The sequence below is a fragment of the Moschus berezovskii genome, chromosome 8 (genome assembly GCF_049115385.1).
Source record: "Moschus berezovskii isolate FMDL1 chromosome 8, NW_MosBer_1.0, whole genome shotgun sequence".
NCBI lineage: Eukaryota > Metazoa > Chordata > Mammalia > Artiodactyla > Moschidae > Moschus > Moschus berezovskii.
In genome coordinates, this window is record NC_142467.1 from 101,171,614 (window position 1) to 101,199,483 (window position 27,870).

At 43.3% G+C, this 27,870-nt stretch overlaps 2 pseudogenes; one reads left to right on the forward strand and one right to left on the reverse strand.

The window, feature by feature from the left end:
• LOC129559550 (mitochondrial transcription rescue factor 1-like) overlaps nucleotides 1–12,473 on the reverse strand; it is a 69,735-nt pseudogene extending 57,262 nt beyond the window's left edge.
• Nucleotides 12,474–12,501: 28 nt separating this feature from the next.
• LOC148777159 (small ribosomal subunit protein uS14 pseudogene) lies at nucleotides 12,502–14,088 on the forward strand (annotated as a pseudogene).
• Nucleotides 14,089–27,870: the final 13,782 nt, after the last annotated feature.

A 27,870-nucleotide genomic window follows, 5' to 3' on the forward strand; every position in this document is an offset into this window, starting at 1 on the left:
AGCAGCACTGAGCTGTGAGTCAAAGCTTCCCTGATTTAATGTCATTTTTGGATACTGCAAAATCAACTGACGAAAATTACACTGGAAATCCAGGTAAGCAGGAAGGAAGGGGATAAGATGGAAACCAGACTTGGCAGTCATGAGTGTCTAAATGCTTTCTGGTGCCAAAAGGCTGGATGTGCTCCCCTAGGGAGGTGGGGAGGAGAGGAAAAGCAGCTAAGTGGGGAGGGATGGGGTAAAGAAGAAATTGAGGACCGTCAGGCAGAAGAGGAAAAAGCAGCATCGGGAAAGCTGCGGGCTGGAGGAGATAGAGCTGTGGTGTGAGCATCTGGGATGCCAAGTGGGAAAGAAAGAATGAAAGACAGAGGTGGGGAGGGAGAGAAAGAAAGAAAGAGACGGAGAGAGAAGGGGACGGGGCGGGGGGATGAAAGAGGTAAAAAGAAAGGAGGAGGGACTTCCCTGGCGTCCAGTGCCTAAAACCCCCTGATCCCAATGCAGGAGGACTGGGTTTGACCCCTGGGCAGGAAACAAGATCCTACATGGCGCAACTGAGAGTCTGTGTGCCCCAAAAGATTCTGCATGCTTCGACTAAAATATATCACCTACTGTAACTAGGACCCAGTGCAGCCAAATAAATAAATGATCTTGACCCTGAGGGATGGGATGGGGAGGGAGGTGGGAGGGAGGGTCAGGATGGGGAACACATGTACACCCATGGCTGATCCATGTGAATGTATGGCAAAAACCACCACAATATTGTAAAGTAATTAGCCTTCAATTAAAATTTTAAAAAAACATAAGAAAATAAAAAATAATTGAGATTGTTTCTTGAAAAAAATAAAAAAAGAAAGGAAAGAAGGGAGGACCGAAAGGAAGGAAGAAAAAAAAAGATCAAGGAAGTGAGAGCTGAAAATTAACCATGGGCTTGAGCAAATATGAGGTCACTAATGACCTCGACAAGAACAATTTGAGAGGACTGGTGGGCTGGAAAGCAATCAATAACAGGTTTAGAAGGACGTGGCATTGCAAAGTGCAGATAGGCTCAAAAGAGTTGGCTGAAAAAATGAATAATCATGTCTGATTGTTGCTGGGTTGCCATGACAACCAGCTAAGACAATGATGATGAACGTTCTTTCTTTAAGTGACCTTTTTTATTGAGGCTTAATTTACATCCAGCCAAATTCACCCTTGATTAGTGTACAGTCCTATGAGTGTTGAAAAATGCACACAGCTGTGGAACCATCTCCAAAATCAAGACGTAGAAGAGTTCCATCAGCCCCAAGCAGTTCCCTCGAGACCCTTTGTAATTAACTCCTTCTGGCATCTTCAGCCCATAGCAATCTATCCCTACAGTTTTGTCCTCACCGGGAGATCATATAAATGGAAGTATAGTGCATGTCCCCTTCATGGATCACAGCCTTGTCATGGCAAAGGGGCTTGTGGAACCCAATGAAGCTATGAGTCGTGCTGTGCAGGGCCACCCAAGATGGACAGGTCACGGTGGAGAGTTCTGACAAAATGTAGTCCACTGGAGGAGGGAATGGCAAACCACTCTAGTATTCTAGCCGCAAGAACCCCATGAACAGTATGAAAAAGCAAAAAGATATGACACCGAAAAGTGAGCCCCTCCATGTTGGAAAATGTCCAATACGCTACCAGGGAAGAGTGGAGGGCAATTACTAATAGCTCCAGACAAAATGAAGCAGATAGGACAAAGTGGAAATGACAGTTGTTAATGTATCTGGTGATGAAAGTAAAGTCCAATGCTGTAAAGAAGAATATCGCATAGGTACCTGGAATGTTAGGTCCATAAATCAAGGTAAATTGGATGTGATCAAGCAGGAGATGGCAAGAGTGAACACTGACATCTTAGGAATCAGTGGACTAAAATGAATGGGAATGGGTGAATTTAATTCAGATGACCATTATGTCCACTACTGTGGGCAAGGATCCCTTAGAAGAAATGAAGTAGCTCTCAAAGTCAACAAAAGAGTCCAAAGTGCAAGTACTTGGGTGCAATCTCAAAAACGATAGAATGATCTTGGTTTGTTTCCAAGGAAAACCATTCAATATCACGGTAATCCAAATCTATGCCCCAACCACTGATGCCAAAGAAGCTGAAGTTGGCCAGTTCTATGAAGACCTACAAGATCTTCTAGAACTAACACACACACACAAAAGATGTCCTTTTCATCATAGGGGACTGGAATGCAAACGCAAGAAGTCAAGAGATACCTGCAGTAACAGACAAATTTGGCCTTGGTGTACAGAATGAAGCAGGGCAAAAACTAATAGAGCTTTGCCAACAGAACACACTGGTCACAGCAAACACCCTTTTCCAGCAACACAAGAGATGGCTCTACACATGGACATCACCAGAGGGTCACTATCGAAATCAGATTGATCATGTTCTTTGCAGCTGAAGCTGGAGAAGCTCTAAGTTGTTTTGTTGTCATCAAAAAAAAAAAAAAAAAACAACCACTGGAAGATGACTGTGGCTCAGATCATCAGCTCCTTATTGCAGGTTTCAGGTTCAAATTGAAGAAGGTACGGAAAACCAGTAGGTCATTCAGTAGTGACCTAAATCAAATCCCTTATGATTATACAGTGGAAGTGACAAATAGATTCAAGGCATTAAATATGATAGAGTGCCTGAAGAACTATGGATGGAGGATCGTGACATTGTACAGGAGGCAGTGACCAAAACCATCCCCACAAAAAAGAAATGCAAGAGGACAAAGTGATTGTCTGATAAGGCTTTACTAATAGCTGAGGAAAGAAGAGAAGCAAGGGAGAAAGGGAAAGATACACCCAACTGAATGCAGAGTTCCAGAGAATAGCAAGGAGAGAGAAGAAAGCCTCCTTAAGCGAACAGTGCAAAGAAGTAGAGGAAAACAACAGAATGGAAAAGACTAGAGATCTCTTCAAGAAAATTAGAGATACCAAGGGAACATTTCAAGCAAGCACAATAAAGGACAAAAATGGTAAGGACCTAACAGAAGCAGAAGAGATTAAAAGGAAAAGGTGGTGGCAAGAATACACAGAAGAACTGTACAAAAAAGATCTTAATGACCAGGATAGTCATGACAGTCTGATCACTCACCTAGAGCCAGACATCCTGGAGTGTGAAGTCAAGTGGGCCTTAGGAAGCATTACTACAAACAAAGCTAGTGGAGGTGATGGAATTCCAGCTGAGCTATTTCAAATCCTAAAAGATGATGCTGTTAAAATGCTTCACTCAATGTCAGCAAATTGGGAAAACTCAGCAGTGGCCACCAGACTGGAAAAGGTCAGTTTTCATTCCAATGCCAACCACTTTAGAAGTGGTTCCAGGTGACCCTGATGGCTTCCCCGATTCTTACTTACTCAGCAGGTAAAGAATCTGATTCCAATGCAGGAGGCACAAGAGACACAGGTTCAATCTCTCGGTCAGGAAGATCCCCTGGAGAAGGAAATGGCAATTCACTCCAGTATGCTTGCCTGGGAAATACCATGGACAGAGGAGACTGGCGAGTCCTGGGGTCGCAGAGTCGGACATGACTGAATGATTAAGTGCACACACACACACACACACACACACACCAGGCAACCTGGGAAGGGAATGGAAAGTGAAGCAAGGAAGGTAGGCAGGCAGTGCAGGGCATGTAATCAAGCAAGTTACCACAGTGGGAGCCTCTGGGAAGCAGCACAGAATACAGATCTCTGTTTTGCCCAACTGATGGGCAAGAGAGCTGGGGTATTTATCTACCACCTCCTACCAGTCACTGGTTGAGTGCACTCACAGAGGGCGGTCTTTCCCTGCCATTTCTAGGCCTGACTGTGTAGATCACAGTGTGACCTCAAAAGCCAGAGAAAGTCTTCAGGCAAATGAATGCAGAGGCTGGTCTTTGGAAAGGCTTCCCAGGTGGTGTTAGTGGTAAAGAATCTGCAGGAGACTCAAGAGACATGAGTTCAATCCCTGGATCAGAAAGATCCCCTGGTGTAGGAAATGGCACCTACATTTTCTTGCCTGGAAAATCCCATGGGCAGAGGAAACTGGCTGGCTACAGTCCGTGGGGCCTCAAAGAGTCAGACGTGACTGAGCACAGCTCAACACAGCTGGCCTTTGGAAGCTGGGCCAGGGTGTAATGACTGACAATGAGAAGGAGAAAACTGGGCATTGACAGCACCTACAACAGAGCAGATCAACAGTCAGATCATGAACTATCTTCTCTTAATTTTCATCTCTTTCTTGAGCTGTAAATATCAACTATTTTAATAGCAACTCAAGATGCTTTTCATGAAGACCTTCTAAATCATCTTTACGTTCTCTAATTGGGCTTGTCACTCACAGCTAATATTGCTATGTTTATAATTACTCTCCCCATTTAGGGTCTGAAGGTTTATTTTTGTATTTCTGAGGCAGGCACGCATATCCCAAGTATGCATGCTCCTACCACTATCTATCTTTTTGGAAAAACAGGGTGTCATTTCTCTTTTTTTCCTCACCTTGCTGTGCCTACCTCTGACCCTCGGTCTGGCAGCCTTCCTGTTTATTTTATTTACTTATTTTTTTGACCCAACCACGAAGCATGCAGGATCCCAGTTTCAGACCAGGGATTGAACGCACACCCCCTGCATTGGAAGCATGAATTCTTAATCACTGGACCACCAGGGAAGCCCTCCAACCTTCTTGTTAATTTTCATTAATATCTTCCATGAACTTTATATTATTCCAAATATTCACAAATACATTGTTTCACTTAATCTGCATGGTGGATGAGAATGACAAGGACCTCCTGCTTTTAAACATTCTGCAGATGAGAAAACTGAGGCTCAGACTTAGTAAAAATCACTTAAGTTTCCACTGCATTGTTTAGGATACTTCTGGTTGTGACTAAGTAAAATCTCAAACTGAATTGGACATAGCACTAGCTGCCATGGACCAAACTGCATCCTTTTAAAAGTCATATGCTAAAACCCTAACCCTCAAAGTGACTATTTGGATTAGGGCTTTTAAAGAGACAATTATGGTAAAGAATATGCCTGCAAGGAAACAGACCTGATTTTGATCTCTAGGTTGGGAACATCCCCTGGAGAAAGGGAATGACTATCTATTCCAGTATTCTTCCATTCTAAGTATTCTATGACTTCTAGTCCAATATTGAACTCTTTATTTCAGAATTCTGGAGAATTCCATGGACAGAGGAGACTTATGGGCTGCAAGTACATAGATCACAAAGAGTTGAATGTGACTGAGTGACTAACATTTTTCACTTCCAAGGCTAAATAAGGTCATGGGGCCTAATTCAGTAAAGCTGCAATCCTAATACAAAGAGAAAGAGAAAGGGACTTCTCTGGTGGCCTAGTGATTAAGAATCTGTCTGCCAACGCAGCGCAGGGGACAAAAGTTCAATCCCTGGTCCAGGAAGATCCCACTTGCCACATGGCAACTAAGCCTGTATGCCACAATTCCTGAGCCTGTGTTCCCTAGAGCCCACACTCCACAACAAGAGAAGCCACCACAATGAGAAGCCCACACACCCCAGCTAGGGAGTAGACCCCACTCACCACAACCAGAGAAAGCCTGTGTAGCAATGAAGATCCAGCATGGACAAAGATAATAAATAAATAAAATATTTGTAAAAGAGGAAGAGAGAGAAATCACACTGTCTCTATGTTCTTGAAAAGACCCTGATGCTGGAAAAGATTGAGAGCAGGAGGAGAAGGGGGCAATAAAAAAATGAGATGGTTGGATGTCATCATTGACTCAGTGGATCTGAATTTGAGCCAACTCTGGGAGATGGTGAAGGATAGGGAAGCCTGGGGTGCTGCAGTCCATAGGGTTGCAAAGAGTAGGACACGACAGAGTGACCGAATGACTATGTTCTTGAACCAAGGAAAGGCCATGTGTGGATATAGCAAGAAGGAGGTCATCTGAAAATCAAAAACAGAGCCCTCACTAGAAACCTGATTGACTGGAACATTGATGTTGGTTTGTTAGCCTCCAGAACTGTAAGAATTAATTGTCTGTCATTTAAGTCACCCAAGTAAGATGTGTTTTTAAGGATGACTTGGTATACTGGCTCAATGATGTGATCAGTAGTTTCTTCCCATCCCTCTGCTCTGCCCTTCACGATGTTGGCTTCAAACAATGGTTGGCCAACCCTATGGTCAAAAGCTGGCTGACAGTAGCCCTGAAGCTTCAAACATCAGGGAGGGAGATAGAAAGTCTTTGTTCTGAGATGCACTCTGATTGGCCCAGGCTTTATCACATGACCACCTCTGAGCCAATCACAATAGACAGATAGTAGATATCTCGAGGAGAAGGCAATGGCAACCCACTCCAGTACTCTTGCCTGGAAAATCGCATGGACAGAGGAGCCTGGTGGGCTGCCTTTCATGGGGCCGCTAAGGAAAAGACTGATGCTGGGACGGATTGGGGGCGGGAGGAGACAGGAACGACAGAAAATGAGATGGCTGGATGGCATCACCGACTCGATGGACATGAGTTTGAGTGAACTCCAGGAATTGGTGATGAACAGGGAGGCCTGGAGTGCTGTGATTCATGGGGTCGCAAAGAGTCGGACACGACTGAGCGACTGAACAGAAGAGTTGGAGATGACTGAGCGACTTCACTTTCACTTTTCACTTTCACACATTGGAGAAGGAAATGGCAACCCACTCCAGTGTTCTTGCCTGGAGAATCCCAGGGATGGGGGAGCCTGTTGGGCTGCCGTCTATGGGGTCGCACAGAGTCGGACACGACTGAAGTGACTTAGCAGCAGCAGCAGCAGATACCTTGAGGACCGCAGTTGTGTGAGTGTTTGAGAGCTGAATCGGCCAGTTTTCCATGAACTATAATTTATTGGAAAAAACTGACAGTCTCTGAGGATTCAACTTGGGTTCTGGCAGAAATTTTCTCAGAAATGAATGAAATGAACTTGCCGCTTCAAGGAAAACAACTGACAGTGTTTGTTGCCAGTGGTAAAATTTGAGCTTTCAAGAGAAAATTTTAATTTTGGAAGACACGTGTTTGTCGCTATGTTTGACAACGTTCCAACACTGAAAGACTTTTCTGAGACTGGTGGTAATATTAACAAATGGAGCTTTTAAAATATAATGAAATATGTCGATGTTTGAGAGACCTGTATGACTTAGTGAAGTAATATTATTCAAAAGACCAATGAACGACGTCATAAAAAGTGCAAGGTGGGACTTGTCTTATCAGTCTAGTAATTAAGACACTGTGCTTCCAATGCAGGGGGCGTGGAGTTGACCCCTGATCAGGGAATTAAGATCCCACATGTCTGTGATATGGGAAAAAAAGAAAAAGAAATACATGAAAAGTGCAAGGTAGACAAATGGATTTTAATAAAATAGAACTCACTGAAATGGAGATTCCCCACTACAACTAACCTTGACTAAATTACCAATTTTTCAGTTTTAGTATAGCATTAAAGAAGAATTCTTGAGTTCCTGAGAAGTCTATTGAAATACTTGTTTCAGCTAGATGCTTGTAGGTGTTCTTCATAGACTTGGACTAAAGTGACATTTCACAACAGAGTAATAAGTTAGTCTCACAAATGAGAATACAACTGTCTCCTAGGAGATTTGCAAATATGTAAAGCAATGCTGCTCTTCTAACTAAATTTTTTGGTTTGGAAAATAAAATATGTTGTTCATGTTACCACTCAATGGGTTTTATTGTTAAGTAAATTTTAAATGCACATTGTAAATTTTCTCAATTTTAATCTTTAACAGTAAGTATTGATAGCTACAACTTACATTTAAGAAAGCTCTGTAGGGTCCTCAGTAACTTCAAGAGTGCAGAGGGGGGCCTGAGACCAAAAAGTTTAAGAACTAGTGCTCTAATAATAATGTTTTGTTCTTTTCTTTAGTTGAAGTATAGTTGACTTACAGTATCATTTTAGTTTAAGGTGTCCAGCACAGTGATTCAGTCACATATATATTGGAGTAAGAAATGGAAACCCACTCCAGGTCTTGCCTGGAAAATTCCATGGACAGAGGAACCTGGCAGGCTATAGTCCATGGGGTCACAAAGAGTCGGGCATGACTGAGCACACATGCAGATACATACATACATACATATATGCATATATATATATCAGTAATCTAATAAAAGAACACACACACACACTTGTGTGTGTGTGTGTGTGTGTTCAGCCGCTCATTCGTGTCTGACTCTTTGCAACTCCATGGACTGTAGGCTGCCAGACTTCTCTGTCCATGGGATTTTCCCAGGCAGAAATACTGGAGTGGGGTGTCATTTCTTACTCCAGGGGATCCTCCCAACCTAAGGATTGAACCCACATCCCCTGCATCTCCTTCACTGGCAGGTGGATTCTTTACCGCTGCACCACTTGGGAAGCCCCATATAAGTGATATCATATGGCATTTGTTTTTCTCTTTCTGACTTCACTTCAGCTAGCCATTCTGAACATTAAATTTCTTCCTGAGGCCCTTCACTCTCTCTTTACTCTATGAGGACAGCTTTTTCCTAACTCTAGGAACTGATCGTCTCTTCTGCCTGGAGTGCTCCCATGACAACCACAGAGTAGCTCTCAGAATCCCACAGCTGAGTGTCTTTACAGCGGCAGAACATCACAGAATTTCAGCATCACATGTACTAAGAAATTGAACAGCCTTAGGAACTAGTGATTAGCCCAGGCACACATGGTACCTCTGAAAATGAAAGTGAAAGTCACTCAGTTGTGTCCAACTCTTTGAGACCCCACGGACTGTGGCTTGCCAGCCTCCTCTGTCTATGGAATTCTCCAGGCCAGAATACTGGAGTGGGTAGCCGTTCCTGTCTCCAGGGCATCTTCCCAACCCAGGAATCGAACCCAGGTCTCCCACATTGCAGGTGGATTCTTCACCATCTGAGCCACCAGGGCAGCCTGTCATCTTGGGCCTAATTAGTTTTAATCAGTTTTCGTTGTATCCTCAGCAATTATGTCATTCTTTTAAAGGTTGTGTCCTGTCCCCTTGCCTCCTGTCTCATTTCCACTAGATGTTAAGGCAGATTTTAGGCACTGCAACACATTGCTTCAGGAAAATATTTTTGAGAATTTGTTATGGAGCAACAGAAAAGAAAGGTAGAAACGTTTCCCTCAGGGGCATTATTCAAAATCTGTGTTGTACACACATCAGTATAAGGCGTCTGGTGTTTTGTTTTTTTCTTGTCCTGGGCAATTAAACTGCCAATGAAGTGACATGAAATCAGAGAGAACTTTAACCTCGCTGCCATGGAGACCAGATTTCTCACTCATGCGGGGAAAGAGAGTTTACACAAGGATTTCCTAAGGTGATAAGGCAGCTGGCCATCGACAATTCCAGATACTTTATGGACAGGCAGGAAATCATGGGAATTTCCTGGGATTGACAAGTCAAGAAAGGGAAGCTTGAGATCTGTGATATTGTGATTTATAGTAAATACATATATTTGGGACTTCCCCAGTGGTCCAGTGGTTAAGAATCTTCCTGCCAATGCAGGGGACATGGGCTCAATCCCTGGTCCAAGATCCACATGTTTTGGAGCAACTAAGCCCTTGTGTCATAACTACTGAGCCCACTCTCTGGGGCCCTGCTCCGCAACAAGAGAAGTCACCGCAGTGAGAAGCCAGTGCACTGCAACTAGAGAAGCCCCTACTCTCCGCAACTAGAGAAAGCCCAAGCACAGCAACGAAGACCCAGCACAGTCAAAACTAAAATAAAGAAATAAAAAGAAATATATATATTTGGTCTTCATCCTTGTTTCTAGCATACAGCTCTTAAAACCTTGGAATTTCTGTGATAAGAGTGATGAAGATGTCTTGTTATGCTAGGGAAAGCACACAGAGATGTGGGCAGGTTGCCAGTGGAACCAACTTTGTCATTAGAGGGTTGAAAATTTCACTCCCACTTCCCAGCCTCTGGGTGATTGAGTTCAATCACCAATGATCAAGGATTTAATCAATCATGTCTATGTAATGAAGCTTCCATAAAACCTCAAAGATTGGGGTCCAGAGAACTTCTAGGTTGGTGAACCAGAACACTTTCAGAAGTTCCTTTGTTCAGGATCTTGCCCTGTGTATCTCTCTGCATCTGGCAGTTGAGTCTTACTGTAATAAACAGATGATCTAGCGAGCAGACTAGTATTCTGAGTTCAGGGAGCCACTGTAGGAAATTAATTAAACCTGAGAAGAGGGTCATGGTCATCTCAGGTGGCCTCGCCCTGCAGTGCCTTGAAGCAGGGTTTCAGTTCCCCACCAGAGATTGGGATTGGGTTGCAACAGTGAGAGCACCAAATCCTAGCCACTAGACCAGAGGCAGTGACAAAACCCTGGCTCTTCAAATTTGCAGAAAAAGAATTCCCACAAAGACAGAAAGTAGTGAAACAGGTGGGGCTTCCCTGGTGGCTCAGCAGGTAAAGAAACCACCCACAATGCAGGAGACCCGAGTTCCATCCCTGGGTCAGGAAGATATCCTGAAGAAGAGCATGGCAACCCACTCCAGTATTCTTGCCTGGAAGATTCCATGGACAGAGGAGCCTGGCAGGCTACAGTCTATGGGGTCACAAAGAGCCAGACGTGACTGAAGCAAATGAGCACAGCACACAGTGAAACAACTAAAGTGTTTCCTAGGAGAAAGAAAAGTGTACAGTATGTGTGGATAGTCTCATGGGCAGACTCAGAGAGAGAGCCACCCCTTTCTGGTAGTCAGTTCCTTTTAAGGGGCATTCGTTCCAGGGTTTCCTTTGGCCAGTCATTTTGATCCACCTGGTTCTGAATCCATACGTGGTATATCTCAGGATCCCCCTATGTGTGCATGAGCATCTCTCAGTCAAGATATAGTCCACCGAAGAGGCCTATGGGTAGTGGTATCACTTACTATGGGGGTGACACCCCCTCCATTTTTTACCTCCAAGGAGCTTTCTAATCAAGAGAGTTTCCTTGACTTCAAGAATGAGAAATATGTGGTCTCTTATCTTCGATCTGGACAGGGCTTAGGCTCCTCCCTCGATTGTCCTACTATTTTCTTCTTAGAGTATTGGTCCACAGAGAACCAACTCTGTTTCCCCTGGGGACTCATCTATCTCCTGACTCAGTGGGAATCTCTGATTTATACCCAGTTGGTCAGAAACACAGGTAACAACCTGGAACTGTGTTTGGCATCTGCAGTGGGGGCAGTCGTATGGGACCAAGTACTTAACCTGTGGACCCTGCTGCTACCTCTGGGTTGTCAGAATTGAGTGGAAATGTAGGACAACCAGTACGTTGGAAAATTGCTTGGTGGTTATGCATTGGAGAAGACAATGGCACCCCACTCCAGTACTCTCGCCTTTAAAATCCCATGGACGGAGGAACCTGGTAGGCTGCAGTTCATGGGGTCGTTAAGAGTCAGACACAACTGAGCAACTTCACTTTCACTTTTCACTTTCATGCATTGGAGAAGGAAATGGCAACCCACTCCAGTGTTCTTGCCTGGAGAATCCCAGGGACGGGGGAACCTGATGGGCTGCTGTCTGTGGGGTCGCACAGAGTCGGACACGACTGAAGCGACTTAGCAGCAGCAGCAGCAAGGGGGAGGGGGGAAGCCACACATTGGAATTAGTATCAGAATCATTAGAATCAAAATTCTTCTTTGGAGAGAGGCTTACTTTATCTCCTCATTCTAAACCAGGTCCTCTGATTTTATTCCATCATTGTTCTAATTTTTTTTTTTTTTGGCTGTACCTCACAGCATGTAAGACCTTAGTTCCCCTGTCAGGGATTGAACTTATGTCCCCTGCAGTGGAAACTTGGAGTCCTAACCACTGGACTGACAGGGAATTCCCAGAAATATAATTAATTTACAATGTTGTGTTAGTTTCAAGCATATAGCAAACTGATATGTATGGATTTGAACAAATCTTTCTAACTGAGGGATCTTCATGTGGCTTCTGGGAGGAGTTTGTCTTCATTTGCTTGGGAGGAAGGTGAGTGGAAAGAAAAAGAGTTCTCTATAAGGAATGGATGAAAATTTAGGTGGTGTCCATCCCCAGGGGCAGTGTTCTGCTGACTTTCCTTGAAGGGCCAAGTGGTCAATATCACTAGTTAGGGGGCCAGACCATTTCTGTTTTGAACTCTGTCTTTTGTGTGTGTGTATCTTTTTTTTTTTTCTAGTCAAGTGCAGTAGTGAGAAGGTGGAAGAGTAGAACGAGGAGTTTGATCTGTAGCTGACTGTGACACTACCTCCAGGCCAGCCTTGAACTCTGTCTTATACTCTGTCTTGGTAGCTTGAAAGGGGCCATAGACAAAATGGAAGCAAATGGGAGTAGTTGTGGTTCAGAAAAACTTTGTATACATTGAAATTTAAGATTTATATCATTCTCACTGTGGACTATTCTTCACTTAATTTTTAAAAATGATTTTAAAAGGTAAAAATCATTCTTAGGTCACAGTCTATATAAAGAGGCAGGGAGCCATACTTGGGAAGCCCCACCCCTGCATCGGGCGTAGTTTTTCAACCCTTATCTAGATGTATTCGTCCAAGTAAGTATGTCTTTAAAAAGCTACACAAGGGAATCTAGAAAAATGATACAGATGGACCTCCTTGCAAAGCTGAAATAGAGTCACAGATGTAGAGGACAAACTTAGGGTTACCATGGGGGGGAAGAGGAGATGGGATGGATTGGGAGATTGGGACTGACATAGATACCACTATGTATAAAATAGAGAACAAATGAGAACTTACTGTACAGCACAGGGAACTCCACTCAGCGGTCTGTGGCAACCTAAAGGGGAGGAAATCTAAAAACAAGAGTGGCTTACTTCACTCTGTATAATAGGCTCCAGTTTCATCCACCTCATTAGAACTGATTCAAATGTATTCTTATTAATGGCTGAGTAATACTTCATTGTGTATACGTACCACAGCTTTCTTATCCATTCGTCTGCTCATGGACATCCAGGTTGCTTCCATGTCCTGGCTATTATAAACAGTGCTGTGATGAACATTGGGGTAAGTAAGCCAGAAAGAAAAACACCAGTACAGTATACTGACACATATATATAGAATTTAGAAAGATGGTAATGATAACCCTGTTACGAGACAGCAAAAGAGACACGGATGTATAGAACAGTCTTTTGGACTCTGTGGGAGAGGGCGAGGGCAGGATGATTTGGGAGAATGGCATTGAAACATGTATATTATCAGATCACCAGTCCAGGTTCGATGCATGAAACAGGGTGCTCGGGTCTGGTGCACTGGGATGACCCAGAGGGATGGGATGGGGAGGGAGGTGGGAGGGGGGTTCAGGATGGGGAACACATGTACACCTGGGGCGAATTCATGTCAGTGTATGGCAAAGCCAATACAATATTGTAAAGTAGTTAGCCTCCAATTAAAATAAATAAATTTATATTAAAAAAAAAGAATGGGTACATGTATACATATAACTGATTCACTTTGCTGCACAGCAGAAACTAACACAACACTGTAAAGCAACTGTACTCTGATTAAAATTAATAAAACAAAACCAAAAAGTCTCCACAAGAAAAGAGGCACTGATACCTGGTACAATGTGGATGAACCTCGAAAACATTTTGCTGCGTAAAAGTAGCCACTCAAAAAAGGTCACATATTGAGTGATTCCATTTATTGAAATAGTCAGGATAAATCCACAGGGACAGAAATCTGATGAGTGGTTGCCAGGGACTGGAGGGAGGGAAGGAATGGGGAATGAGTGCTAAATTGTATGGAGCATCCTCTTGGGGTGATGAAAATGTTTTGGAACTAGATGAAGCTGACAGCTGCACAACATTGTGAAAGTAGGAAATGCCACTGAGTTGTATACACTTTAAAATGGTATGTGACATATAGCTGACTACGACTTAACTTGTTTAATTTAAAAAATCTGTGAGCCTTTTGCCTCACTGCAGTCAAGAAAACAACGTGGGTCACCAGCAGCTCTACTGGGGCCATTTGAGAAAATTCAGGGAAGGTTCTCGCTCTTGCCAGGTCTGTTCAAACAGGCACGGTCTGATCCAGAAACATTGCCTCAATATGGGCCACCAGTATTTCCGCCAGTACATGAAGGACGTTGGCTTTGTTAAATCAGACTAAATGAAGTTCCTTGAATAGATCATTCAGCACATCTACCTTATGCCAATACTAGCTCTTTGCATATAAAATGAAAGTTTAAAACCGCCCCCGCCCCCGCAAAAAAATAAAATCCATGAGTGGTTTGGATGCACAGACAAGAGAAGACTTCTTGTTACCTGAGGTTATATTCCTGGATGTTGGAGGGGCATTCCTGAATGAGCCAAGGTCCTTGGGGAAAGGATCCTCCTACTCATTTGGGGAGACATACTGACATTGGGGGCTTCCCTGGTGGCTCAGCTGGTGAAGAATCAGCCTGCAATGCAGGAGACCTGGGTTCGATCCCTGGCATGGCAACCCACTCCAGTATTCTAGCCTGAAGAATCCCCATGGACAGAGGAGCCTGGTGGGCTACAGTCCATGGGGTTGCAAAGAGTCAGACACGACAGAGCAACTAAGCACAGCACAGCACGCGCTACATTGAACCCCACTGATAAAAGCAGGACAAGGCTTTCCAGGGAGGCAAATGTGGGAGGCTGGAAAAATCAATGGATGAGAGAGTCCAGCTCTACAAAACTCCTCCAATGTGTCCCTGAGACAGCACAGCTATACTGAAGACTTTATAAAATGAGATGGAAATTATAAATGAGAATTCTGGGTTGAACTGTGTCCCTCTGCCAAGAAAAAAAAGGTAAATTAGGGGACTTCCAGTTTGGTCCACTCTGTGCTCCCAATGCAGGGAACCTGGGTTTGGTCCCTGGTCAGGGAATTAGATCCTTCATGCCGCAACTAGGGAGACTGCAAGATCCCATACGCCTGGGAGCAATTAATCCTGTGCCACAACTGCTGAGCCTGTGCTCTGGAGCCTGGGAACAGCAACTCCTGAAGCCCACGAGCCCTAGAGCCACCGCAAAGAGAAGCCCCTGCCACGAGAGAGTAACCCCCACTTGCTGCAACTAGAGAAAAAAAACGTGCCCAGAAATGAAGACCCACCACAGCCAAAACTAAATAAATAAAGAAATAAAATTATCAGAAAGAAAAAAGAACCCGCTGACACCTTGATCCCAGATTTCAGCCTCCAGAACTATAGACAATAAATTCCTGCTGTTAAGCCCCTGAGCTTATGGTACTTTGTTACGGCAATCCTAGCAAACAAACACAACCACGCAGGAAATTTGAAGCACATGTTTGCCAAGCCTTGTCTAACATCTGTAATGAACATTTTGGAACAACTGGAAAAATAGCTGTCAAGTGACCTCTCAAAACACAGTCACTCCACTCTCATCTTCTCTCTGTTTCTCTTTTTCTCTGGGTGATTTGCTTTTATCATTTATTATCATATCCTGAAGCCTAAAGTTTTGAACTCATATCACATCAGAAAACTGGCTTACATGAAGAGGTATGCTTATTTTTCCCTCATAATCTCCAGGAAAAGAAATGCTCTTGAATTTCATTCAGCAACCAATAGAAAACATTAAAAGAAAAAACCCATCTGGGGTTTATTTTTCCAACATAAAACCTCAGTTATAAAATGTGACTTAGGGACCTCCCAGGTGGTCCAGTGGTTAAGACTTTGAGCTCCCAAAGTAGGGCCCCGGGAACCACAACTAAGCCCATGTGTCACAACCAAAGATTCCATATGCTGCAACTATGACTCCACACGGCCACACAAATTTTAAAAAATAAAATATGACTTTATAGGCGTTGTTGCCGAAACTTGGCCTCTGTTCACCAGTGCCAAACAGAAACACACAGACGGAGTTTGGGATGAAGTAGAAAAGGGCAGCTTTTATTCCTTTGCCAGGCACAGGGGGCCACAGTGGGCTAATGCCCTGAAGATCATGTGACCCACCCTGGAGGAGTTTTATAGCGATCAAGGAGCAGGGGCGTGATCAGCACATGGACAGTTCTTGGATTGGTTGGCATCAAGGTGAAGTTTCAAGCCTCATCAACCTTCTGGTTTCATCCAGTCTGGGGTCTGTGTTCTTGTGGTAAGCAGTTTTCATCTGGAGAGGGTCTGCTTCCTGTGTAAACAACTTAGGAATGTGTGTCAGGCCTTGATCTGCATCTTTCAGGGAACTGGGAATTCAGTGATTCTGCTATGCAGCGGAATTATTGTCTAAACTCTTACCAGTTCCCTAGCCCAACAGTTACGCTTTGTTTCTACATCTTCACATTTCCCAGTCATTAACTCTTGAGTCAGCATTTTACTTCAAAAGACAAAGACACAGGGGTTGTACATGGTTTCAGCATGTACAGGTTAGAATTTCTTTCAGAGTATGGCCTTGAGACACCTGTGCTATGCTGTGCTTAGTTGCTCAGTCACGTCTAACTCTTCCGTGGGGATTTTCCAGGCAAGAATACTGGAGTGGATTGCCATGCCCTCCTGCAGGGGATCTTCCCAACCCAGGGATCGAACCCAGGTCTCCCACATTGCAGGAGGATTCTTTACCAGCTGAGCCACCAGGGAAGCCGCTTGAGACACCTACAAAAGTACAAATCCCTTGATTCTTAAGGGAGACGTCACCTAAGGCTTCAGGCTTGACTGGATCCAGGTGCTCAAACAGTGTCAGGAATCTGTTTTTCCATTCTCGGCCCTGCTTCCCTTTGTGTTGTCTTCATTAGCTGTCTGGTTCTACCTGCTGCAGGCAGTTCCATTCTCCAAGCTTAGCAACTACGGCAGAAATCCTGGAAACAAGTCTCATCACCTTGAGATATGTGCTCATGGCTGAACTCTGAACAAAGAGATGTACACTGAATGGCCAGTCTTGGTTCTATGCCCAGTTCTAAAGTTGGCCCTTCTCAAGCTACATGGATAAGAATGGGACAATGGGGACTTCCCTGGTGGTCCAGTGGTTAAGACTCCACACTCACAATGCAGAGGAGCCTGGGTTCAACCCCTAGTCAGGGAACTAAGATCCCACATGCTGCAATTAAGAGCCAGCATGCCACAGTGGAAGATCCTCATGGCGAAGCAAAGACCCTGCATGTGGCAACAAAGATTCCGTGTGCCACAGCAAAGACCCGGTGCAGCTAAATAAATTTTTTAAAAAATAGAATGAGACAATGATTCCCCAAAAGAAAATCAGAAGAAATATAAAACAGAAGAAAGAGAAATGTATGTTGGACAGACAAACCCAAAACATATCCATTATGCCTATGAATGCTAAGTGAGTCATTAAAGCTTACTAAAACATAGTGTTCATAAATTTAAAATAACAATTAACTGAGCATTACACACTACAGTTAACTGAGCATTTTTATTTGGTATTCCACCTAGAAGTCTGACTGCCAAATAATAACCCACAGTATCACACACACATGTATACACCAATAGTAGGAATTTCCATAATTCCCTAAAGGAACATTTTGCCTTTGTATTCTCTTGAGTTAGCCATGGTTTTTGAATGCTGTTCTTTTTGCTACAGTTCAGTTCAGTTCAGTCGCTCAGTTGTGTCCGACTCTTTGAGACCCCATGAATCAGTACGCCAGGCCTCCCTGTCCATCACCAACTCCCGGAGCTCACTCAAACTCATGTCCATCGAGTCGGTGATGCCATCCAGCCATCTCATTCTCTGTCGTCCCCTTCTCCTCCCGCCCCCAATCCTTCCCAGCATCAGAGTCTTTTCCAGTGAGTCAACTCGTCTCATGAGGTGGCCAAAGTATTGGAGTTTCAGCTTTAGCATCAGTCCTTCCAATGAACACCCAGGATTGATCTCCTTTAGAATGGACTGATTGGATCTCCTTGCAGTCCAAGGGACTCTGAAGAGTTTTCTCCAACACCACAGTTCAAAAGCATCAATTCTTCGGCGATCAGCCTTCTTCACAGTCCAACTCTCACATCCATACATGACCACGGGAAAAACCATAGCCTTGACTAGACGGACCTTGGTTGGCAAAGTAATGTCTCTGCTTTTTAATATGCTATCTAGGTTGGTCATAACTTTCCTTCCAAGGAGTAAACGTCCTTTACTTTCATGGCTGCAATCAGCATCCGCAGTGATTTTGGAGCCCAAAAAAATAAAGTCTGACACTGTTTCCACTGTTTCCCCATCTATTTCCCATGAAGTGATGGGACCAGATGCCATGATCTTTGTTTTCTGAATGTTGAGCTTCAAGCCAACCTTTTCACTCTCCTCTTTCACTTTCATCAAGAGGCTTTTGAATTCCTCTTCACTTTCTGCCATAAGGGTGGTGTCATCTGCATATGTGAGGTTATTGATATTTCTCCCAGCAATCTTGATTCCAGCTTGTGCTTCTTCCAGCCCAGCGTTCCTCATGATGTACTCTGCATATAGGTTAAATAAGCAGGCTGATAATATACAACCTTGACGTACTCCTTTTCCTATTTGGAACCAGTCTGTTGTTTAATGTCCAGTTCTAACTGTTGCTTCCTGACCTGCATACAGGTTTCTCAAGAGGCAGGTCAGGTGGTCTGGTATTCCCATCTCTTTCAGAATTTTCCACAGTTGATTGTGATCCACACAGTCAAAGGCTTTGGCATAGTCAATGAAGCAGCAATAGATGTTTTTCTGGAACTCTCTTGCTTTCTCCATGATCCAGCGGATGTTGGTGATTTGATCTCTGGTGCCTCTGCCTTTTCTAAAACCTGCTTGAACATCTGGGAGTTCACGGTTTACATACTGCTGAAGCCTGGCTTGGAAAATTTTGAGCATGACTTTACTGGCATGTGAGATGAGTGCAATTGTGCAGTAGTTTGAGCATTCTTTGGCATTGCCTTTCTTTGGGATTGAAATAAAGACTGACTGACCTTTTCCAGTCCTGTGGCCACTGCTGAGTTTTCCAAATTTGCTGGCATATTGAGTGCAGCACTTTCACAGCATCATCTTTCGGGATTTGAAATAGCTCAACTGGAATTCCACCACCTCCACTAGCTTCGTTCATAGTGATGCTTTCTAAGGCCCACTTGACTTCACATTCCAAGATGTCTGGCTCTAGGTCAGTGATCACGCCATCGTGATTATCTTGGTCATGAAGATCTTTTTTGTACAGTTCTTCTGTGTATTCTTGCCACCTCTTCTTAATATCTTCTGCTTCTGTTACGTCCATACCATTTCTGTCCTTTATCGAGACCATCTTTGCATGAAATGTTCCCTTGGAATCTCTAATTTTCTTGAAGAGGTCTCTTGTTTTTCCTAGTCTGTTGTTTTCCTTTATTTCTTTGCATTGATCACTGAGGAAGTCTTTCTTATCTCTCCTTGCTATTCTTTGGAACTCTGCATTCAGATGCTTATATCTTTCCTTTTCTCCTTTGCTTTTTGCTTCTCTTCTTTTCACAGCTATTTGTAAGGCCTCCTCCGACAGCCATTTTGCTTTTTTGCATTTCTTTTCCATGGGGATGGTCTTGGTCCCCGTCTCCTGTACAATGTCACGAACCTCCGTCCAGAGTTCATCAGGCACTCTATCTATCAGATCTAGTCCCTTAAATCTATTTCTCACTTCCACTGTAGCTAATGATAAATTACTGTGGGCTTAGCTTGTTATTATCAGTTTAATTTGTCGTGGGTTGTTTGGCAAATCCTACAATATTTAATAACACTCATTTGCATCAGCAGTACTTTTGGCCTATAATTTTTCAATAAGTAGACTTTAAGTCATATATGTATTGAGTGAAAAGAGGAGCTCTACTCTTACTGCTAAAGCCAATGTACACACTATTACCCAAGTTTTAGCATGTGTTTAGGATGACATGTCTTCTTAACCATCCAATTGTCATCCACTGGGTGGTGGGAAGAGATAGGGTCTTGATTCTCTACTGGGGGACAAAAAAATGTTTAGAGATAATGGATTTAAAGGGCTTTATGGATGTCAGTTATTTTTAAATTTTTCAGTTGAAGCATAGTTGATTTAAATGTCTTAATTTCTGATGTACAGCAAAGTGATTGAGTTATATGTACATATATATTCCTTTTTATTTATTTATTTTTTGAAAAGCCTTGTTCCAGAAACTTGCAATTTTACCCCAAATGCTAAAGGAAAACATCTTCTGCCATCTCTGAGGAGGAATAAAAGGTAGACAGAAGATTAAAACGAGTCCTATTTCAGCGTAAAGAAAAGTTGCAACTGCCGCCCATTGGAGTGTCATTGTTTTTCTTCACACCCCACCCACGGCTGCCTGGCTCCCCGCGCTCATATATTCCTTTTTAATATCCACTGTGGTCTATCACCAGCTTCCCCGGTGACTCAGATGTTAAAAAATCTGCCTGCAATGTGGGAGACCCAGGTTCGATCCCTGAGTTGAGCAGATCCCCTGGGGACGGGAATGGCTACCCACGCCTGTATTCTTTGTGCTGTTGCTGTTCAGTCGCTCAGGCGTGTCAGACTCTGCCACCCGATGCACTGTAGCACACCAGGCTTCCCTCTCCTTCACCATCTCCTGGAGCCTGCTCAAACTCACGTCCATCGAGTCAGTGATGCCATCCAACCATCTTGTCCTCTGTCATCCCCTTCTCCTCCTGCCTTCAATCTTTCCCAGCATCAGGTTCTTTTCTAATGACAATGATTCCCCAAAAGGAAATCAAAAGAACTATATTAGCAGAAGAAAGAGAAATGTATGTTGGACAGGCTCCTTGCATCAGGTGGACAAACTATTGGAGCTTCAGTTTCAGCATCAGTCCTTTTAATAAATATTCAGGATTGATTTCTTTTAGGATTGACTGGTTTGATCTCCTTGCAGTTCAAGTGACTCTCAAGAGTCTTCTCTAACACCACAGTTCAAAAGCATCAAGTCTTCAGCACTCAGCCTTCTTTATGGTTCAGCTCTCACATCCATACATGCTGCTGCTGCTGCTGCTAAGTCACTTCAGTCGTGTCCGACTCTGTGTGACCCCATAGACGGCAGCCCACCAGGCTTCCCCGTCCCTGGGATTCTCCAGGCAAGAACACTGGAGTGGGTTGCCATTTCCTTCTCCAATGTGTGAAAGTGAAAAGTGAAAGTGAAGTCACTCAGTCATGTCTGACTCGTAGCGACCCCATGGACTACAGCCTACCAGGCTCCTCCGTCCATGGGATTTTCTAGGCAAGAGTATTGGAGTGGCTTGCCATTGCCTTCTCCGCATCCATACATGACTACTGGAAAAACCATAACTTTGACTAGATGGACCTTTGTTGGCAAAGTAACGTCTCTGCTTTTTAATACACTGTCTAGGTTGGTCACAGCTTTTCTTCCAAGGAGCAAGTGTCTGTTAATTTTGTGACTGCAGTCATCATCTGCTGTGATTTTGGAGCCCAAGAAAGTAAAGTCTATCACTGTTTCCATTGTTTCCCCATCTATTTGCCATGAAGTGATGGGACCGGATGCCATGATCTTTGTTGTTTGAATGTTGAATTTTAAGCCAGGCTTTTCACTCTTCTCTTTCACTTTCATCAAGAGGCTCTTCAGTTCCTCTTTGTTTTCGGCCATAAGGGTAGTATCATCTGCATATCTGAGGTTATTGATAATTCTCCTGGCAATCCTGATTCCAGCTTGTGCTTCATCCAGGCCAGCATTTCTCATGATGTGCTCTGCATAGACGTTAAATAAGCAAGGTGACAATATGCATCCTTGACATACTCCTTTCCCAATTTTGAACCAGTATGTTGTGTGTCCAGTTCTAGCTGTTGCTTCTGGACCTGCATACAGGTTTCACAGGAACCTGGTGAATTCCATGGACAGAGGATCCTGGTAGGCTACAGTCCATGGGGGTCACAGAATCAGACACCACTGGCTAACACAAGACCTTCTTACAGTTTATCGCAACATATTGAATGTGGTTCCCTGTGCTATACAGTAGGACCTTGCTGTTTATCCATTCTATGTATAATAGTTTGCATCTGTTAACCCCAAACTCCCAATTGCTCCTTCCTCCACCTTCTTCACCCTGGCAACCACAAATCTGATCTCTGTATCTGCGAGTCTGTTTCATAGATAAGTCCATTTGTGTCCTATTTTGGATTCCGTATGTAAGTGATGTCACGTGGCATTTGTCTTTCTCCCTCTGACTTGCTTCACTTAGTATGATCATCTCTAGTTCCACCTGTGTTGCTGACAAGGACGCTGTTTTATTCTTTTCTATAGCTGAGTGGGATTCTATCATATACATGCACCACATCTTCTTTACCTACTCACCTGTCAGTGGACATTTAGGTTGTTTCCATGTCTTGCCACTTGTGAATAGTGCTGCTACGAGCATAGGCAGTACCTATATTGCAGATACTAGTTTTAATATATTGGAAGGTTTAGGTGGAAGAGTACTGGAGGATATGTTTGAAAAACTGGTCTTAAATTGTAGACGATCTGAAAGTTTGTTCCAGACTGGGGTTGGCAGATTCCTGTAAAGGACCAGATAATAAATATTCTGGGCTTTGCAGGTTGTACAGTCTCTGTCAAGGTGACTTAAATCTAACTTTTTAGCATTAAAAACAGCCATAGGTAACTTCCCTGGTGGCCCAGTGGTTAAGAATCCACCTGCCAATACAGGGGACATTGGTTCGATCCATAGTCCAGGAAGATCCCACGTGACTTGGGGAAATTAATCCCCTGTGTCACTGCTGAACCTGTGCTCTAGAGCCCACATGCTGCACCTACTGAAGTCCACACACCCCAGATGCCATGCTGTGCAGCAAGAGAAGCCACCACACCGCAACTAGAGGAAGCCCACGCACAGCAACAAAGATGCAGCGCAGCCAAAAGTAAATAAATAAATAAATGCTAACTGTTATTTTAAAAAACAGCCATAAACAGTAGGTATATGAATAGAGTGTGGCTGTGTGTCAGTAAAACTTTGTTTACAAAAATCGGTAGTGAGCAAATTTGGCTGGTGAGCCATCGTTTGCCAACACCTGATCTGCTGCTGCTGCTGCCAAGTCGCTTCAGTCGTGTCCGACTCTGCACGACCCCACAGACAGCAGCCCACCAGGCTTCCCCGTCCCTGGGATTCTCCAGGCAAGAACACTGGAGTGGGCTGCCATTTCCTTCCCCAGTGTGTGAAAGTGAAAAGTGAAAGTGAAGTCGCTCAGTCGCATCCGACCAGTAGCGACCCCATGGACTGCAGCCCACCAGGCCCCTCCGTCCATGCAATTTTCCAGGCAAGAATACTGGAGTGGCTTGCCATTGCCTTCTCCGAACACCTGATTTAGGAGTTTGTTATTACTTCCTTCTGTTGAACCCTTGAGGATATTGCTTATGTGAATTTCAGTGCCCAATTTAAATACCTGAGAGACGTTAATTACTTTTCAGTAACAATTTGGTGGCTCAGATGGTAAAGAATGTGTTCAATCCCTGGGTCAGGAAGATCCCCTGGAGAAGGGAATGGCAACCAATTCCAGTATTCTTGCCTGAAAAATCTCATGGACAGAGGAGCCTTTGGGTTACAGACCATGGAGTCACAAAGCACGACTAAGCAACTAGCACTTTCACTTTCATGACTAGTTCCAACCCTTATTCTGTGGGATGGGAAACTTCATCTCAGACAATTTAGGGTACTCTTCTGCTTGGTGGGGTGCTTTTTCTTGGTGCCATAATGCTGCATCTTAGTTTTCTGGGCCTCACATGGTGCCTAGGATGGGGATAAGGCACACAGAAAGGAAGGATAAGTTGCCAAGTCACTGTCTCTCTGTGATGGCCACATTGAAAAGTGCCTCATCATTTTTGTTCTTGGCTCCTGGCTGCTATGGGTTGAACTGTGATCCTCAACAACAACAACAAAATGTTTAAGTCCTAAACCTCAGGACTTCAAATTATGACCTTATTAGGGTCATTGTAGATCTAACTAGTTAAGATGAGGCCATGATGGAGAAGGGTGGAACTTAATTACAGTTTGATGGCTGCCCATTTTTTAAGATTTTTTTTTTGACGTGGACCATTTTTAAAGTCTTTATTGAATCTTTTACAATATTGCTTCTGTTTTATGTTTTGTTTTTTTGTCCTCGAGGCATGTGGGATCTCATTTCCCCAACCAGGGATTGAAACCATACTCCCTGCATTGGAAGGCAAAGTCTTAACCACAGGACCACCAGGGAAGTCCCTGGTGTCCTTCTAAAAAGAGAAGAGGATGGGGCTTCCCTGGTAAAGAATCCATCTGCCAGTGCAGAAGACTCAGATTCGATCCCTGCTCTGGGAAGATTCCACATGCCACTGAGCAATTAAGCCCAAGCACTACAAGTATTGAGCCTGTACTCCAGAGCCTGGGAAGCACAATTACTGAGCCCTCATGCAACAGCTGCTGAAACCTGCATGCCCTAGAGCTCGTGCTCCACAACAAGAGAAGCCACCACAATGAGAAGCCCACACACTGCAATTAGAGGGTAGCCCCTGCTCTCCCCAGCTAGAGAAAAGCCCAAGTAACAGTGAAGACTCAGCACAGCCAAAACATAAATAAGTGTAACTGTATGAAAAAGAATAGGATTGCCAAGTGTTTACAAAAAATAAATAAAAAGAAAGAGGGGAGAGAAGACACTGAGACAAGAAGAACATCACACAGCAAGGAGGCAGAGACTGAAGTGCTATAGCTGCAAGTCAAGGAATGCCAAGGTTTACTGCAGACACACCTCCGAAAAGGCAAAGTTTCTCCCCTACAAGTTTTAGAGGGGTTGTGGCCCCACCAACATCTTAATTTCAGACTTCTAGCCACTAGAACTAGGAGAAAATACATTTTATTGTTTTAAGTGACCCAATTTGTGGAAAGCCTTGGAAATTAATCCATTGGCCAGTGCCAGTCACTGACAGAGCCTGTTCTACCAGCCCATTTGCTTTCTGAACCCCATCCTTTGTCCCAAATCCATTTCCCTCTTCTTCCAAAGTAATAGAATGGTAGCCAGGGACTTCCCAGGTGGTGCAGTGGATGGGAATCTGCCTGCCAATGCAGGGGACATGAGTTCAGTCCCGGGTCCCAGAAGATTCCATGCCACAGAGCAACTAACCCAGTGGGCCACAACTACTGGGCTCTAGAACCTGGAAGCCATGACTACCAAGCCCATGTGCCACGAGTCTGTGCTCCACAACTAGAGAAGCCACCACAATCAGAAGCCCAAGCATGGCAACGAAGAGTGGCCCCCCACTGACTGCAGCTAGAGAAAGCCTGTGCAAAGCAGCGAAGACCCAGGACAGTCAAAAAATAAATAAGCAAAATTATTTTTTAAAAAATAAAGAAAGAATGGTAGCCAGGAACATAACTGCCCAGTTAGACATTTCCCAGCCTCCCTTGCAGCTAGGTGAGGCCATGTGACTGAGTTCCCACCAATGGGGCATGAGAGGAAGTGACATATTCCACTTCCTGGCTTGAATCTCATGGACAACACACACATTTCCTGCATTCTCTCTTTCTCCTTCCTACTGGCTGGAACTGACATGCAATGGTGACCTGGTGTTTATCAGAGGAATACAACAATGCTACAGGACAGTAGGTCATAAACATGGCTATACGTTAAATCTCTTGGAGAGCTTTAAAAAAAACCTATGCCCAGATCCCACTGTAGACCAATTAATTCAGAATCTCTAATGGCAGGGTCAGGCATCTATATATTTTTATACCTAACCCTAATCTTAACCCTAACTCTAAACACCAAAGACAGACGGAAGATCTTTAAAGCAGCCAGAAAGAAAGCACCTTTCCAGGTGATTTCAGTGTGTGGTCAGGATGGGATCAATGCCTTAGGGAGGATGAAGCAAGAAGAGGAACCTGGGAACCTGAGTGATCACTGGGAACTGCCTTGCGAACCTGGACCATTCCATTGGATGAGGGACTCTGATTTCTGCATGACACATCACTCATATCACATTGATATCATTCACCTTCAAAACCAGAGTAATTTTGATAAATTTAAAGACTTCATGTTAGTTTATCAGTAACTGAGATAGGGGAGATATCTGATGTAGCAGGGCTTTATTTCAGGGCACTAGAAGAACTCTTACTCCTTTCCCTACCCATCCATTCCTCTTGCACTTCCCAGCTTCTTTGTCCTGCTACCTCTGTTTCATTTTCAAGCATATAACCCAATTTTACCTCCTTTGAATACTATCATTGAGTTCTTAGCATAATCGATTTAATCCTCAGTGATATGAACATCATTACATATGAACATTCCCTACATTTACAGATGGGGAAACTTAAGCCCAGAGGTCCAATGCAGCCAAGTTCCATTTGGGGCATAGCCTGTGCCTTTAGTTAAGTTATATTATCCTTTATTCCTTGTGAATTTTATTAACAAATTTTGTTAATAAAATGTCACACTTATATGCTCATATGCCTTCAGAAATATTACAAGCCATACATATTAAATATGGAAACGAATGAATTTTAAACTTGAAAGGACTGTACAGCCAATTTTTTTAACTTAACTCCTTTATTTTAAGGTGAGAAAACCAAGACTGCATTCACCCATTTATCATTCATTCAGTAAATGACTATTGGTATAAACAAAGTGTCACCCTAATGAGGACTAAGTGTGTGTCAGGCATTGTTCTAAGCCCTTTGCAGTTACCAGCTCATGAAGCTTGGAAACACCCTCATGAGATGCCATTCTTCCCCCCATTTTTGGATAGGGAGCCAAGACACAGAAAAGTAGGGTGCACACTGCCAGCAGGTGGTGAAGACATGATTCAGTCCCGGGAACCTTATGCACAGGCAGAGCACTAGATGAGTAATTTTAAATTCATGCTTTTAATTTCAAAATTTTTTAAAATCCAAAGCCATGAGAAACTGCCCTGACCAAAAGATTGGAGAAATAATCAACAACAGACTTGAACCCCTTTCCAAGGTCCTCAGATACGGGAATTGTCAGATACAAAGAGCAGCAACAGGTGAAATAGTAAAAATAAAAGTAAAGATGCAGTCACAACGATGATCAAACAACAAGAAAGTTGAGGGGGAAGTAGAGTTTTAAAAATAAAATCTGTAAAAATAAAAGTATATAGAACTCAACTAATTAAAAGCAGCTTAAACACAACAAAGTGAGAGAAAATGAGTGAACTGGGAGACATAGCTGAGGAATAAACTGGACTGTAACACAAAGAAAGATAAGACACAGAATAAGAATAAGAGAAACTAAGAATAAGATGATTAAACCCAAGGGACATCTAATCAAAGACCCAGGAGGATCAAAAAGAGAAAATGGAGGAAAGGCGACACTTTATGAGATCAAGAACTACAAATTCTCTAAAACTCATGAAAAATTAGTCCTCTGATTCAAGAAGCATAACACATCCCAAACAGAATGAATAAAAAGAAATATATGGCTAAGCTTATCTTGGTGAAACTGGAGACACCAAAGACAGTGCCTGCCATGGAAGGAAGGGGATAAGAGCATGCTGGGATTTACTTACAATTGTTTTTACTAACAGTAATAATATAGCTAATATTTACATATGCTATGCCAGGCACCATTCTGAGTATTGGGTTGACCAAAAAGTTCTTTTGAGTTTCCATAAGATGTTATGGGAAAATCCAAACTTTCTGACAAACCCAATATTTTATATAAATAAAATTAATTCATTTAACCTTCAACTCTATGAAGTAGTTACTATTGTTAATCTCATTTTATAAACAAAAAAATAAAGGTCTAGAAAGACTAAGTGATGGGACCAGTGACCCACAGCCGGTAAGTAGTAGAGCTGAAGTTTTAAAACTCTAGTAAAATCTTAAAACTCTTGAAAATCTTAAGAAAATCCATTTCCAAACATTACTTTGTATTTATCTGCAAAGTAATTCTTTGGAGGACTAGTAAGGACATTCCTAAGACTGTGAACAAGAAAGTTAGCAAAGCAAGGATTTGCAGTTTAGTACCAAGAAGCCAAATTCTTATTGAATA